We start from the raw sequence: 17,733 nt of genomic DNA, 5'->3' as shown, positions 1-17,733 counted from the left end.
CCTGGAGCACAAATATTTGTTAGATAAATACTTACGGGCACATATTTGCAACCCGTAGTGCTCTAATACTTGCAGTAAAAAGTAAACCTAAAAAAGTTACCTAGAACCTACTCACAATATACAATAAATCTATACAATAAAAAAAAGCTACTCCAACCCATTGTCTATAGAACCTAAGATGAAGTATTGCATTATTTTATATTTTTTCATTTATTTTTGCAGAATGTTCCATACCAGCCACGACTTCAGAAGACAGCAGTGCTTCATCCTATAGTACTGCAAATAGTTTGTTATTGCAACAGGATTCCAGCTTGTTTGAAAAGAAGTCACCTTCAGGTACAGTATTACAGGAATCAATGTTTCAGTTGTATTTTATTGTTTTGTATTACTGTAACCACCAAAATATAGTAAATACTATACTCTCCATGCTTATCCCTCAGTATATTTACATATATACAGTATAACAAAACACTAATATTGAAAAATGTATCGCCAAATTAAAACCAACCCCGGGTGACACATTTTACACAGAGGAGACAAGCACATGGATTCTATATAACCAGCCTCAGATCATCAGCTTCTATAGGCCACTCATTAATGTATGCCAGTAAGGGAATAGAAGGAGAGTCATTACTTCTTCTCTGGCACATTGTAATATATAAACGTATGGCTATTAACTGGTTGTTCCAAGCTTACAGAGTTCAATCCAACCCATAGTTTATAGAACCTAAGGTGAAGTTTTGCATTATTTTATTTTTGCAGAATGTTCCGTACCAGTGAATACTTCAGAAGACAGTAGCAGTTTATCCTTTAGTACTGCAAAGAGTTGGCTATCGCAACCGCCTGAGGATAATCTGGTACATGGGACAGAAACTTCAGAGAGCAAAGCTGAGAGTGATTCTGATAAACTTGTAAGTACCTACTTTACTTTACCCATGAGCCACATTTAAATATAAAATGAGTTGGGCATGAAACACAGGCACGAAAAATGTCTCTGGGGCTGCCAAATAAGTGCTTGTGATTGGCTATTTGGTAGTCCCTATCTGTATTGACAGCCTACAGGAGGCTCTGTTTTTTATGCCTCCAAGTCAGGAATTTAAAAAAGTACCTGCTTTGAGGCTATTGGGAGCAACATCCAAGCAGTTAGTGACAACATGTTGCTCCTGAGCCACTGGCTGGAGATTACTGCTTTAAACCATTATATAATTGGGTTACCTTGATACTAGTGCCTTTTCCTATCTACCAAGTAAGTAGAAGTGCTTGGAATAGGTAACTCAAATATTATCATATCAATTGATTAATATTCTCATGTTTACTTAAAGGCTCTGAATAATTACACTCTCTTCTTGCTCTTTAGCTACCCCAGGAACCTGAAAGTTCATTAATTGCTGCCCATCCTGCCCAGGAAGAGGAGTTGGCAGAGAGAGGAGAGAGTGAAGGTGCATGTGCACCTCAGGAGCCTCCAGACTCAGCGTATGTTAAACTATAACTAGAACCAGTACATGATGTGTTTTATATTATATGGTAGAACCTTAAACTTGATAAGTTGTAAAGAGTTATTTGTATTTTTTATATACTTTACTCTATTTTTTTGCAAAATAGTATCCATGGGATCCATTTCCCAGAAACCCGTTATCCTGAAAGTTCTGAATTGCAAGAAGGCCATCTCCCATAGACTCCATTTTAATCAAATAATTAAGATTTTAAAAAAGTATTTCCTTTTTCTCTGTAATGATGAAACAGTCCTTGATCCTAATTGAGAATTAATTAATTTTTACTAAAGGCAAAACAAGCTTATTTTTAATTTATGTTAAAATGATTTTTGTAGACTAAAGGTAAGAACCATTATCTGAAAAACCCCAGGTCCCCAGCATTCTGGATAACAGGTCCCATGCCTCATTGTGTTACTGCTTTATATAACTTTATCTGTAATAAGTATATTAAACTACTGACAATACTTTGCACTGTTTAAAAAAAAAAAGCAGACTGCTGTGAAAATACACTAAGTGGTTTCAAGCTTAGGCAATGGCACACTATGCTTGTGTATTTACACAGTGTCAGCTTTTTTAAAAACCATGGTACATGTGTGTCTGAGGCCTTAGAAGACCTATGTCAGCTTTTGCAGTGGTATAACAGAGAAAGTTATATAATGTGCTGGAGCAAGACTTTCAGCATTTAGTATATATATATGTGTGTAAATTATGACTAAACATTACTTTCTTGTTTATCTTCTTTCAGTGATCTGCAAATGTCTTGGAGCTCTCTTGAAGACTTTGATTTCTGTGAATGGATTGGGAAAGGAAGTTATGGAGCGGTGAGTTACTCATCCCTAAATAAGATTCAGTTGTTTATTAGCATATTCAGGGAAACTTAATGAACTTGCTTTCATTCCAGGTCTTTCTAGGAGAACATAAGAAAACAAGAAAGTTGGTTGCCATCAAACGTGTATCAAAGGCAGTCGTTTTTAGCACTTTACAAATGGAACGGTTAGTAAAAAGCTTTTTACTTACAAAAAAGGGGGGGGACTGATTTACTAACATAGAACTAAATTACACAGAGGTAGTTGCTTATAGCACCTATGCAAATCTTTGTTTTAATATCCTAAATGATATTGCGATTTCTGGGGCTGCTGCTGCTGTCTGAGATAGCAGCCCCAATGGTGCTTCTTTCCACTTCACACCTTAAACCTTTAACATTGGAGTGGGTCAAAGGGGGGGACACAATTTTATGACATATTAGTATTTGTTAATACCATGTCAAATTGTATGTTGTACTGAATATGCATAACCAAAAGCTGTCTATTCTATTTCAGTCTTTTTGAGGAGAAAAGCATCTTAAAGATGGCGAGAGATGAGAAAGCCCCTTTCCTTGTGGGTTTAGTCTGTTCATTCCAGAGGAAACACAATCTTTACTTAGCGATGGAATTTTGCAATGGAGGCGACTTAGCAGCTCAACTGAAAAATGGTGCACTCCCACCAAGCAGCACTTTGTAAGTCATTTTAGGCATTTTATAACTGTTAACATTTGGCAATAGGCTAACAATTGCTTAAGTAGTACCATAAGTATGGGGCAAGCATTTGTTAGGAATACTCTCTTTTGACTATTATTTTGTACATTTGCATATTCCCTAGGCCTCTTTAAGGAATAATGCAGCAAACCAAATATTTATAGTAACAGCTACAATTCATCTCATACTTAAATGGTTGTGTATTTATAACTAATGGTACATGTGTTTATTTTTGTAGATTTTATTCTGCTTGTATCGTCCTCGGGATAAAGTTCTTGCATGACCGAAGTATCGTCCACCGGTAAGCACTGTAGAATGTTAAAGGGTTTATAGCTGTAGTAGCCGTAGGGTTGCCACCTTTTTGCATATTGAAAGCTGGTCACGGGTGGAATAGTGATGTCATTGGGTGGGTCTATGACTTGGTGATTGGCTGATCTAGGAGAATTTTGTCTTGGGCAGGTCTTTCTAAGGCCAGGCTGTCTAGGTAGCAAACCTAAGTAGCAGCTAGAGTTGATTATATCAGGGGCTATTATATTTTACAATATAAAAAATAATAATCTGTAGTATATTCATGGGGAAATATACTAATTTCTTAATGTTTTTTTTAACTACAGAGATGTGAAACCTGCTAATATTATTATAGACAGTGGTGGATATGCAAAACTTGCAGATTTTGGATTGTGCAAATCAGGTAAGCTATCTTTGCATAATTGTAAAACATATACAGTATTGTCCCAGGACAGTAACTGCACAATATTATAGATATTTAATATATTCAGATCTATATTAGATTTCAATACAGAAAGTTCATGTAAACCAATGCGTGTGGTAATAACATTTATATCCATATTACGTTGTCTTTCTTTTCAATATATAATTATATGCCTGTTATTAGATAATTCCAGTTGATTATTTGCTAATATAATGTTTCTGGTACTTAAGGAATTGGCTATGGAAAAAGAATGAATATCCCATGTGGAACTCTGCAATACGTGCCTCCTGAAGTGTACACACTCAAGGTTTACAACAGAACAGTAGACTGGTGGGCTCTAGGTGTTGTAATGTACCAAATGGCTGTTGGTAAGGTAAGTTTAAAGCATCCATTATTAGATTTGATTTGGCTCTAGGATGAGTTCTATTTTTTCCCTTTATTCTATTGAAGAGGATAATATTATAAGCCCACAATCATATGTTGTTATGAGATATAAAATTTGAGCCCCAATACAATGTTTCATTCTATCAGTTATTGAAGCTTTCAACATTAATCACCTGGCCAAATACATAAGTATAAGTAAAAACTTAAGTTCATGATATCTTTTTTTTTGCAGTTGCCATTCGATGGAAATCAAGAGCAGCTGCATGCATACGTCGTTCATGCAGAACCAAATTATCCAGACTGGCTGGATGATAACACCAGAGGAATACTAAGAGCAGTAAGTTACTATTTGATACTAGTACTTTATCCAGTTGACATACAATTGCCACTAATCCATCTAGCATCCAGGAGCTGAATATCATTATATTGAATATTAAGGGCACCTCTCTGTATAGATACATACATATACACAGTGACTACCACCATGTTGCATCTCATGCTTCTTGGTTGTCATTTGTTCTGCGCCGCTCTCCATTTTAATTGGTAAAAAGCAGCACATAGAATAAAAAGGCACCATGAATAGGTTCAATTACATAACAGAAAAGCAAGTATGCTTTAATACGGGCTCCTGTGTAACTATTATTTTTCTCTTGTGCAGCTCTTAAATAAAGACTACAAAGAACGTCTCGGTTCAGTTAAAGATGATGGCGAACAAGTGATGAGACATCCCTACTTCGAGGTAAGTTAATATTGTAGATATCTTGTAGGGCAGTCATATTTAGGAATGGGTGTAGAAATAATTGGATGCTCTAAAAACATCCTTCCATATTATAATAATTATAATAATTATAATTAACATTTAACTGAGCTACATCTGTTATTTGTTATTGCCGTTATTTAAAAAATTAAGCATTTAAATATTCCATATAAAATAAAAATACTTAATCATTTTGTATTTGTAGTCAATGAACTGGGAAGCTCTAATGGAGAGGCAATTGAAGCCCCCGTTCATTCCTGGCCCTTATGTGAAAACAACAACTACTACAGAAGGCCAAAAAGCTGATAATGCTGCAACACCACCAGATGAGCAGTGGCTAATGAATTCAGATCGCCAAAAGAAATTCAAAGACTTTGATGAGTTGCCAGAAGCTCACTTGCATTAGGAGAACAGGAAGCAACCAGAAGAACCACCTACACCTTCTAGGCTGAGAACTAAAAGAGACTGATAGCTCTCTAATCACGTTCATTGCCCAAACTAGTACGCTGCCAACGAAGGAGTTGAGAAAGCAGAGGCCGTGGGTCCCTGCCACCATCATTCCTAGAAGCCCTCATAATAGTCATCCCCAAGGCAGGGTGGGACCACATCTTATGTAGTTCATATTGAACAATTTTTCTCATTAACACTGATGCAAAAATACTAGCCATGTGGCTTACCTGGGCCATCACAGATCTGATACACCCAGACCAATCAGATTTCATGCCGGGGGGGGGCAACAGACTTCAACCTTCAAAGCCTCTTTACAAATCTCCAAATATCCCACACCAACAGAACTTTGGGAAGTATTCAAGAAACTTAATAAACTTATACTTCCATTGATCTGGGCCAAGAAGACTCTCCGCATCTCCTGGGAAAGATTGACGGCACCCATTACCAAAGGGGGACTGACCTTCCCTATTACCTAGCCTCACAAATTTACTACCTACAATGGTGCTTCTAGCCCAACCCCTACAATCCTAATATGGTCCTCCATGCCTCCATCCTATATTCTATAGAGGGCCTTAGCCACCCAGTACCACACTTGTCACCCAACCTTCCCTTGTGGGGCAACTCATAATTTCCTCAGCTACATGACCTGCCTGACTTTGTGTAATGGGCATGACTAGGCCTTAAAAAGCTGTCTGACTTAGTAACTAAGTAACTAAATGAGCAGTTTCCCACATTACAAGACTTACAAGAATGGCTTCCTGGTTACCAAATCCAACTCTATTGGTACTTCTAGCTCAAACAAGCCTTTCATGTGCAGTTCAGCACCCTTACCCCAGCAATGACTATGGTTAGTATAGAGAATAGGGATTTTCCCCCCAATGCAAATCCACAGGTGCCAATTTTATTATCATGATCTGGTCCTGCCCCCCCCCCCCCGGTAAAGACATTCTAGACCAAGGTAATGGAAACACTAGCTCACGACAGATAATTCATCCGGTTGTCTGGTTATTCAGAGTGATTGACTACGTAATACCCACGAACGCGGCTAGAACTCTGTTGCGCTCCCTCATGTTCTACGCAAAAAAAATTGTGATCATGCACTGGCTGGGGAAAATCCCTCCTATCATACCCTTCTGGAGATGGCTGGTAGACGGAGCTCTTTCACTGATCAAACTAACGTATGAAACAAGATAGGGCAACAGACAAATTCAACAAAGTGTGGGGGGCCTGGTGCGGTTCTTTTTTATTTTAAAAATAATATATCTTACCTTAGACTGATAGAGATTATATTTTTATATGTATTTTAATAAAACAAATTCTATTTTTACATGTGTTTAGACTTTTTTTTTACATTGTTAAAAGAAGCAGCGCTACAGTTGCTGTATAGTTCCAGTCTTAGTGGAGGCAGTGATTGTTATATTTATTTAGTGACATAGTGGGGCAGTGTAGCTCCTTCTTTACCATGTGTTTAGTGAACAGGACTTGTATTTGTACCAAACAAACTTTTTGCAATTGCTAAACTAGGAAAAATGGATGCTTTTTGTTATTTCATGATTAGTGATGAGTGAAATATTTTGCCATGTTTTCCCGGGAAAATGATGTCCATAGACCCCAATGCATTTCGGCTACTTTTTGCCATTTTTTTCATTTTCGGCAAAGCCAAACTGGTCAGATTCACTCATCATTATTCATAATCTAAACAGAGCAGACAGAAAAGTCTCTCAGGCATAAGTGCCAGTCCAAGTCCTTTAGAGAAACTCAGTCTAATTAAAGTACCAAATGTATTTTGTGGTTAGGATTAGGGATGCACCGAATCCAGGATTCGGTTCGGGATTCGGCCAGGATTCGGTCTTTTTCAACAGGATTTGGATTCAGCCGATTCCTTCTGCCTGGCCGAACCGAATCTGAATCTAGTGGATTCGGTGCATCCCTAGAAAGGATATACAGCTATGGAATCCATTATCCAGAAACCTGTTATCCAGAAAGTTCCAATTAATTCAAAAACTATAAAAAAAAAAGAAAAAATGAAGGCCAATTAAAAATTAGCTTAAAAGTAGTCATTTTATTACAGAATGACAAGATGCCTTCCAGTGCTTGGATGCGCCTGTGTCAATACTGTACTATAAGGAAGAACAGGCTGTGTTTTATTCTGCACACTCCTGTGGTTGAAAGCAGGAAAACTGACCACAGGGGGAACACAGGGTAAAACACCCCTTTAGTATGAGCCCTTATTCAATCACTTGTCTTCTTGTTGCAAACAACACGACCACAATAAGTTACAAAAGTCTTAATGCCCATTATCTTATTCTGAAATCAATGGTATTAATATCAAGGTGATGCTCCCATTGCTGCAACTCTTCTAGTAAGACTTTTGACGACATACAGGAACATTGTAGATGGGGAGAGCTTCCACTCAGCCACAAGAGCATTACTGAGGTTGGGCACAAATGATGGCTGATCAGTCTTGGCTTTGGTCATTCAGTGTTCGGTCAGAGCTTCGAGTCGGTCATTTAAATTGTTCTCCTCCCATCCCAACAAATACTGTATTGTCGTGTTTGGTTAGAGGCAACACTTTTTTAATGGGTCATGGGTGGCCCCATTCACAACGCCAGTGGCAAAAAATGGGCAAAAATATACAAGGTTCATTCTAGCCATGTAGTGTAATTAAGTGTCGTTGCTAGTCAAGTGAATCTAATGTTTTATATCATAAGAGGGAAAGGGGGAGATGGACCCTGCACCACATGTGGAGGGATAAAGTTGCTTATAACATCGGATTACGTGTGCTGGTAACACGGAATAATATATATCAGTATAAGCATCAATCAAGGTTTGGATAAACCCACTCACTCAGGGATTATACACTTACTTTGAAACAAGGTTGCGTACTCTCCCTATATCTGATCATTAGCCACAAGACCATAGACTAAAGGGAACAGGGTTTGTCAGTGTCGTATAACCATATATGTGTGACCTAGTTAATCATTTACTGGATTTGCTGGTTGTGTATCGTGCCCCCAAGAGTCATTTCACACAGAAACCAATTAAAATTAAGGTTGAAGCACTGGCATGCATTTCTATTAGTATTAGTATGATGTAGAAAGAGATCATTTGCAATTGGTATTCGTTTATTATTTTGTAGTTTTTAAGTAATTTAGCTTTTTATTCAATAGCTTTCTAGTTTGCAATTTCAGCGCCCAAATTGCCCTAGAGGCCATGCACTAAATTTTGATTTGAGACTGGGATAATAATAGTGGAGGGCCTGAATAGAAAATTGAGCAGTAAAAAACAGTAATGCCAATTCATTTGTAGCCTTGCTGAGTATTTGTTTTTAAATGGGGTTAGTGACCCCAGTTTAAAAGCGGGACAGAAGAAAAGCAAATCAGAAGAAAGCAAATCACTCAAGAACTATAAAAAAAAGAAGTTGCTTTGAATTGGCAATTCTATAACATATTCATACCTCCCAACTGTCATGTTTTTCGTGGGACAGTCCCGATTTTGACAGCTCAACCCACAGTTCCACATTGTTACTGAAATGTACTGACTTTCTCCTTGATCTCCTGTACTGAACAGCCAGAAAACGATACAAAGTTTCTAAAACTCAATTTGCTTTTGGCAGAGAGCCCAGCAGGGCCAGAACTAGGGGTAGGCAGAGTAGGCATGTGCCTAGGATGCAAAGCTGGGGGGGCCCCAAGCACGTGCTTTCTCTGCCTGCTACCCCTAGTCCGGTCCCCTCTCTGCTCCATACTTTTTGCCAATGCGCATTGATCCATGTAGGCATGCGAGCATGTACGTACGCATGCACACGGGTGCTTATTCACACATGAGCACAATTATTTATTTGCACATGAGCACGAGCGTCCAATGCAAGCACCCAGTCAGGGCCACGACCGACCAGGTTGCATAGGGCGCCTGGCCAGCCTGGCCCGCTCTAGAGCCCAGAATATGTGGCAGGTGCACTTGTATACTTTAACAATTTAAGATAAGCAAAAAACAATTGGAACAATTTAAGATAAGCAGGTCTCTTGGGAGAAGTGAACTGCAGCTTAAAAGGCAATTTACCTTAGCATAACTGTAAAAGAGATTTTGTGTACTCACCATTAAATCTCTTTCTCTTCAGTCGCTTGGGGGACACAGGGAAAGTGGGGTATAGCTGGCACCACTAGGAGGCAGGACACAATAAAATAAAAATAACTAGTCCCTCCTCCTGCTATACCCCAGCTCACAGGTGGAGCCAGGCCAGTTCATACCAAAGCAAAGAACAGGAGGTTACTAATAAAAATGAACCTTTATATAACTATGTACAATCAAAAAGGTATCTACAATTAGCCACCATGTCTGAAATGAGTGAAGGCCTCAATCCAGGGAGGGAAGTCCTGTGTCCCCCAAGTGACTGAAGAGAAAGATTTAATGGTGAGTACACAAAATCTCCTTTTCTCCATTGTCGGCTTGAGGGACAGTGGGGACGTGCCAAAGCTGTCCCCTAAGAAACGGGCAGGAAGGAGAGGCCTATGTGGCATTAACCACTGTGGCTTGGAGTACCTTCCTGCCATAGCGGGTGTCAGATACTGCAAAGGTGTCGAAATAGTAAAATTTGCCAAAGGTTTGGATGGATGTCCACATGGCAGCCTTGCACAATTGTTCAGCTGAGGCCTAGTTCCGAAAGGCCCAGGATGAACTCATTCCCCTGGTGGAATGAGTTCTGATTCTAGCTGGGGGCTATGTCCCTTTGCTGTGTAGGCTCTTTGAATGGCCTGCTTGATCCAAAGGGAGATGGATGCCTTGGTGGCAGGGGAGCCCTGATGGGGCCCAGCAGGAATAATGAACAGGGAGTCCGATTTGCAGATGTCTTTGACTCAATGCAAATAGGTAAAAGGAATTAAGTGACACCACTGTTGGATGGAAGGTGGTTACCACCTTAGGAAGGAAGGATGGATGGAATTGTGCGAAGGACAGCCCTGTCTTAAAGGAATGTAAGGAATGGAGATCTTCAGGATAGAGCTGACAGCTCTGATACCCTCTGAGTTGATGCTATGGCCAGTAGAAATACCGTCTTCCAAGTAAGCCATTGAAGAGAGATGGAAGACATGGGCTCAAAGGGGGCCATTGTAGGGCTCATAGAATGAGAGCTAGGTCCCAGGAAGGCACCGGTGCTCAGCCCATGTAGAAAGGTCCTGACATCCGAATGTAAGGCTAGGCACCTTTGGAACATAATGGACAGGGCCGATATCTGGGATTTCAGAGATCCCAAAGAAAGTCCCATGGATAGACCCTCCTGAAGGAAGGCCAAGAGATTGGAGATGGAGAACCTTTTGAAGTCTGCTCCTTGGCTCTGGCACCACTGTTGGCAGATGGACCATACGCAGTGGTATGCTTTAGCAGAGACAGGCTTGCCCTACAGCTTCTTTTTAGGATTGCAGTCTCAATAGCCATGCCGTCAATCTGAGTTTGGCTGGACATGGATGTCGAATAGGACCCGGAGATAGAAGATCTGGTATGGGGGGTAGGATCCATGGTTCGTCCACCGAGAGGTTGACTAGGTCCAAGAACCACGTGCGAGGAGGCCATCTGGGAGCTATTAGGATGAGAGTGGTGTGTTCCCTCTGTAGCTTCTTGATTGTTCTTGGAAGAAAAGGAAGTGGAGGGAAGGTGTAAACGAGCTGGAAGTTCCAGGAGGTGGTCAGAGTGTCCGCTGCTAAGGCAAGGGGGTCCCTGTAGCATTCAAAGAAGAGAGGCACCTTTTGGTTGTGACGGGTTGCCATGAGGTCAACCTCTTGAAATATTTAGTCTTTTAGTGACCACTCCCTTAGATATAGGGACTGTCTGTTGAGAACATCTGCCTCCCAGGGTAGTAGTCCCGGAATGTAAATCGCTGAGAGATGAGACCGGTGGGGCTCTGCCCAGTGAAGGATGAGGCCTACTTTATTCAGTGCCTTCCTGCTTCTTGTTCCGCCCTGGTGGTTGATATATGCTACTGTTGTGGCATTGTCAGATTGTCAGACTGTTGTTGCCAGTGGACTAAGGCTAGTCTGATTGCCCGAATCTCTAGAAGGTTGATGTGGAGACGTTGCTCTGCTGGAGACCAGAGGCCCTGTACTGAGCGTCCCTCTAATACCACTCCCCAGCCAGAGAGGCTTGCGTCCGTGCTGAGGAGGCACCACTGAGGTTACCCGAGGGGTCTGCCCTTGGTCAGGTGACTGATTTGCATCCACCAGTGAAGAGGTGCTCTCATCCTGTGTGATACCGAATCTCCTGAAGTAGGTATCTGTGTTTCCAGGCTGAAAGAATGTTTCATTGAAGCTCCCTGAGATGGAGTTGGGCAAAGGGAATGGCTTCTATGGTCAAAACCATTACTTCCAGACCCTTCATGCAGCGTTTGGCTGTGTGCTTCAGTTTCAATAGGAGGGACCATACCAGGGTCCATAAGTGATGAACCTCGGAATCAGGGAGGACTTGTCTAGGTTGATGTACCAGCACTGCAACTCCTGCAATCTCTCTGGAGTGCCTGTTGGGCAGATGTGAAAGTCGGTGCCTTGATCAGTAGAATATATAAGTAAGGGGTAATGGATACCCCTGAGGTGCAGATCAGTGCATTGGCTACTGGGATATTCTTTGTGAAGACTCGAGGAGCAGAGGTGAGGCTGAATGGAAGAGCTGTGAACTGGTAGTGGTGATTTTGGACTGCAAATCGTAAAAACCTCTGAGTGGGTGGGAAAATAGGTACATGAAGATACGCTTACTTGATGTCCAGGGAAGCAAGGAATTGGCCTGAGGACATTGCTGCGATGACGGATCTGAGTGACTCCATCTTGAACTTTTGCAGCCAAATAAAGTTGTTGAGCTTCTTGAGGTCCAATATTGGGCAGGCTGAACAGTCCTTCTTTCGAACTACAAACAGTTTGGAATAGTAGCCCTTTCTCCATCATGCAGATGGGGGCCTGCCTGCCGGCTTTGATGAGGGCTTTCAATGTTGCCATGTAGGTCTAGGCTTACCTCTAAAGCGTCATCTACATGCCGATGTATGTCTGGAAGAAGATGACCTTGTGCTCTTGTTCTGGGGGCCATGAAAAAAAACTTCCCCGACAAAAGGAAGAGCATGCTTTTAGTTGGGGCAGCAGAGTGCTCTTGCCCCCGGTAGCTTGACTTATGATCTTGTTGAGATCAGGTCCGAAGAGAAGCTTTCCTTTGAACGGTTTAGAAAGAGGTCAGCTGTCCAAAGTTTCATCCAAAGAGAGCGTCAAGCAACCAAGTAGTCATTGGCTTCCTTGTTCTGTGATGCCAGCTAAGAGAGTTCCTGTTGATGAACCCCGGAAATGATAGATCAGCATAGGCAGTCTGACCATGACTGGACAGCTGTACTCACCCAGGCTGAGGCCAAACCTGGATGCAGGAAAGTGCCGGTAGCAGAGAAAAGCGAACGTAAAAGTCCTTCCAGCTTTTTGTCTATGGAATCCTTAAAGGAAGCTACATCCGGAACTGGCAATGCTGTGTTCTTAGAAAGGCGTGACAATGGGGCATCCACTGAAGGGGGAGAGGCCCACTTCTCAGTAAGGTCAGAAGGAAAGGGATATAGCTTGAGCAAACGCTGGTTTGGTTGAAAACGTCTCTCTGACTTATCCCACTCCTGCAGAATGATCTGGTCTAGTTGATCATGAGAGGGAAAAGAAGGAGAGGATCTACTCTGATGTTTGAAAAGACCAGAGGAAGCACTGGAAATGGTTCCAGGTTCCTGTAGGTGTAGGGTTTCTAGTACGGAAGTATTTAGGGAGTCTACTGCTTCAGATGATAACCTAGGAGAGTCCTCCTCTTCCTGGTCTGAACTGTTATATAGTTCTCCATCAGAGAGAGCCTATTCATCTCCCGAGTCTGGAGGGAGGGGAGATGGATTAATGGACTCATCAATCTCTGCTGCAGATGGAGAGAGGCCGCCCTGCATTTGGGTGGCTTAGTCTTGGGGTCTAGATGGGCCAGGAGTCTGTCTAGGGAATTGGCCAGTTTGGGAATGACAGACGCCAATTGAGAAACCCATTGAGGAGATTGTGATGGGGGATCTCTGGCCTGGGCTGCTGGTGCCCCATGAGAGTCTAGGCTTACCTGGGGGCTGGATCCTGGAGTTTCCCGAACAGGCTCAGGCAGCTTACACGTGGAGCACAGAGGTTCCTTGCTACCGGATGGTAAACATTTGCAGCATTTGGCACAGGCTAAAAATGTAACTGATGTAGAAGCTGCCCCCCTGGAGAAAAGGTTGTCACTAGAGTTCTCAGACCTGAAATAAGAGAATAAATTATATATATATATATATATATATATATATATATATATATATATATATATATATATATATAAATGTCGAAAGAGAAAAGATGCACACCAGGGTTTGTGTACAAAAGATTAAAAATCCATATTTATTAAATTACATTAAAAAATTCGGCCAACGTTTCGGTCTGCTCCTAAGACCTTTATCAAGACCATATTTTTAGTACATCCACCATGTTTAAATAGCTAAAAACATGTGACTCACCCAATTGTGCACACCCCCGCAATCATGTGACCGTGAAGAATCCAACACCAGATAAAAAGCAGGTATGTGTGATTACTGCAAAGTATAGAAAACTTTTGTTACTTAAAAGTTGATACAAAGTAAAACAAAACATACAGACAAATCAATGTGGAAACTTTTTCGGAGCTTAATGGCAACTATGTAACTTATAAGTCATATTTAGCGCTGATTTAAAAAGCATAGGAAAGAACAATATTCATTCAATCCTGAAGGGGCAACAGTGTTTAGTTTGCGGATCCAAAATGTTTCACGCTGCAATAGCAGTCTAGATCTATCTCCACCTCGCTTCAGGGGTGGGATATGGTCGATGGCAATAAATCTAAATGTGGGCAATCTATGACCTTTTTCTAAAAAATGTTTCGCCACAGGTTTGGTGGTATGGCCATCTCTGAAGGCTGTACTGATGGCAGAGCGGTGCCCATCCATCCGTAGCCGCAATGTTTGGTCTGTTTTGCCTACGTAGGATAACCCGCAGGGACACGTGATCAAATATATCACGTGAGTGGTGGTACATGAAATATGGTGTCTGATATTTAATCGTTTGCCAGTTTGAGGGTGGAGAAATGATGTGCCCGGGCTCATATATCTACAGGATGTACAGTTTGGACATCTAAAGCAACCGGGTTTCAGTGTACTCAACCAACCCCCTGGTTTTTTTGAATAGCACATTGTCGGATCACTCTTGACCAACAAGTCTCTTAGGTTTGTACCCCGTTTGTAAGACAACATTGGGGGTCCTGTTACCACTTGTCTTAAAGATTTATCAGCCTCAATGATTTTCCACTGATCACGTAAAAAATTGCTGGCCATATCAGTGCATGTGTTATAAGTGGTAGTAAAGGTAAGTCTGGGTTCCTTTTGTGGTGGCTCACCTACATCCGCTATCTTTTGTCTGGCGGTGGAAAGGGCCTGGTGTAGCAACCTATCCGGATAGCCACGCTCACTAAAGCGGAGCCACATCTCCCCAAGTTGACATTCAGCAATATGTTTGTCAGAATTGTTTCTCAGTACCCTACAAAATTGGGAAATCGGAAGGGATTTTTTCATTGGGGGTGGATGGCAACTCTCAAAATGAAGGAGTGTATTTTTGTCCGTCGGTTTTCTAAAGAGAGTAAAATCCAATTTATTGTTATACAGTTTCAATTCAATATCCAAAAATTGAATTGTATTGGGATGTATTGTATAAGTAAATCTTACCGGACTATCCAATGCATTAAGCTCATTAACCATTTCAATGAATTCATCATGGGACCCACGCCAGATGATTAGCATATCATCGATGTAGCGTTTAAAGAGAAACCGCGCTGGAAGCTAAACAAACCGGCGGGGTCGGTGGATGTGAGCTCCGGCGATTCGGAGGGTGATGACAGCACGTTGCCAACAGCTTCTCAAGTGGGCCCAGTACAGGCCGATCGTACCACACGCCCGGTAGCTCCCATTTTTTTAGACACCGCGACTCAGATGACGGATCGCCCACCAACAGGTCGCGGTCGTACAAGAAGTGCCGCACGCGGAGGGGCAACAAGAGGCAGAGGTCGGCACAGGGACTAGAATTGCCGATCTTTAATCTATCCCAACACTCGCTGACGGCACCGGAGCTACACCTTCTACGAAGAGGTTTGTCATTTGTTCCCTCTTGCCATTTTGATCACTTCAATTGGGAAATTGATTGCTTCAAATTTTGCCGCACGCTTTCTCTTAAAGAGTACTTTAAAGATTCAACAAGTAATTCCATTCCGACTACAACCTTAAAGTTGAAAAGACAATTTACCCCTCCATTGACTAACCCCACTATAAAGCTGTACAAACAAGGAATTGAAATGTTTGATGACACACGGGGTACCATGAATGTACGGAAAGATAATATTACTAGGGCTGAACGTGAGGCCATCAAGACTCTAATGGCTGACACTAACATTGTTATACGGCCTGCGGACAAGGGTGGGGGCATAGTTATTATGAATTACAAGGACTACCGTCTTGAAATTATGAATCAGCTTTCTGACCCTGTGGTATACAAACAGTTGACCGGTGACCCGGTCAATAAGTTTAAAGCCAAAGTTGATGCTGTGATTGATAAGTCCATAGATGTGAATCTAATAAACAACACCCTGGGGGATTTTTTGAAACAAAATTTCCCTAAATGCCCAGTGCTATACACGCTACCCAAGGTACATAAGAGCTTATCCTCGCCCCCCCGGCCGCCCGATAGTCTCTGGTCGCGACTCGCTACTACATCCAATAGGGATCTACCTGGATAGTTTATTACAACCGGTTGTCTGTGCCACCCCTACCTACTTACGTGATACACCCCACCTTTTGAATTGTATTAAAAATGTATCTTTCACACAGGATGTGCCATACCTGTTGGCAACTATGGATGTGGTAAGCTTATATACCATCATTCCCCATATGGCAGGTCTAGCTGCTATTGAACAAGCTCTTTCGGAGTCGACAATTTACAGTGGTCCACCTATTCCTTTTGTATTAGAATTACTTGAATTGTCATTAACCCTTAATTATTTCCGTTTCGAAAATAATTTTTATTTACAAACATCTGGGACAGCAATGGGGGCAGCCATGGCGCCTGCATATGCTAATTTGTTCATGCACCACTATGAGCAACGCCATATAGTTCCACGATTTGCCGAAAAGATGTTTCTCTTTAAACGCTACATCGATGATATGCTAATCATCTGGCGTGGGTCCCATGATGAATTCATTGAAATGGTTAATGAGCTTAATGCATTGGATAGTCCGGTAAGATTTACTTATACAATACATCCCAATACAATTCAATTTTTGGATATTGAATTGAAACTGTATAACAATAAATTGGATTTTACTCTCTTTAGAAAACCGACGGACAAAAATACACTCCTTCATTTTGAGAGTTGCCATCCACCCCCAATGAAAAAATCCCTTCCGATTTCCCAATTTTGTAGGGTACTGAGAAACAATTCTGACAAACATATTGCTGAATGTCAACTTGGGGAGATGTGGCTCCGCTTTAGTGAGCGTGGCTATCCGGATAGGTTGCTACACCAGGCCCTTTCCACCGCCAGACAAAAGATAGCGGATGTAGGTGAGCCACCACAAAAGGAACCCAGACTTACCTTTACTACCACTTATAACACATGCACTGATATGGCCAGCAATTTTTTACGTGATCAGTGGAAAATCATTGAGGCTGATAAATCTTTAAGACAAGTGGTAACAGGACCCCCAATGTTGTCTTACAAACGGGGTACAAACCTAAGAGACTTGTTGGTCAAGAGTGATCCGACAATGTGCTATTCAAAAAAACCAGGGGGTTGGTTGAGTACACTGAAACCCGGTTGCTTTAGATGTCCAAACTGTACATCCTGTAGATATATGAGCCCGGGCACATCATTTCTCCACCCTCAAACTGGCAAACGATTAAATATCAGACACCATATTTCATGTACCACCACTCACGTGATATATTTGATCACGTGTCCCTGCGGGTTATCCTACGTAGGCAAAACAGACCAAACATTGCGGCTACGGATGGATGGGCACCGCTCTGCCATCAGTACAGCCTTCAGAGATGGCCATACCACCAAACCTGTGGCGAAACATTTTTTAGAAAAAGGTCATAGATTGCCCACATTTAGATTTATTGCCATCGACCATATCCCACCCCTGAAGCGAGGTGGAGATAGATCTAGACTGCTATTGCAGCGTGAAACATTTTGGATCCGCAAACTAAACACTGTTGCCCCTTCAGGATTGAATGAATATTGTTCTTTCCTATGCTTTTTAAATCAGCGCTAAATATGACTTATAAGTTACATAGTTGCCATTAAGCTCCGAAAAAGTTTCCACATTGATTTGTCTGTATG

The 17,733-nt window shown here is 41.7% G+C and overlaps 1 long non-coding RNA gene across 1 annotated transcript; it reads left to right on the top strand.

Annotated features, from left to right (window-relative positions):
* Positions 1–555: 555 nt before the first annotated feature.
* On the top strand, positions 556–3,066 carry LOC121397165. Its single transcript, XR_005963546.1, has 4 exons — positions 556–911; positions 1,358–1,473; positions 2,239–2,486; positions 2,813–3,066. It is a non-coding gene; the product is annotated as an uncharacterized LOC121397165 (long non-coding RNA).
* Positions 3,067–17,733: the final 14,667 nt, after the last annotated feature.

This window comes from Xenopus laevis, chromosome 8L, assembly GCF_017654675.1.
Source record: "Xenopus laevis strain J_2021 chromosome 8L, Xenopus_laevis_v10.1, whole genome shotgun sequence".
Taxonomy (NCBI): Eukaryota; Metazoa; Chordata; class Amphibia; order Anura; family Pipidae; genus Xenopus; species Xenopus laevis.
Note: the sequence above shows the minus strand (reverse complement) of the source record. Positions and strands in the feature narration are given on the sequence as shown.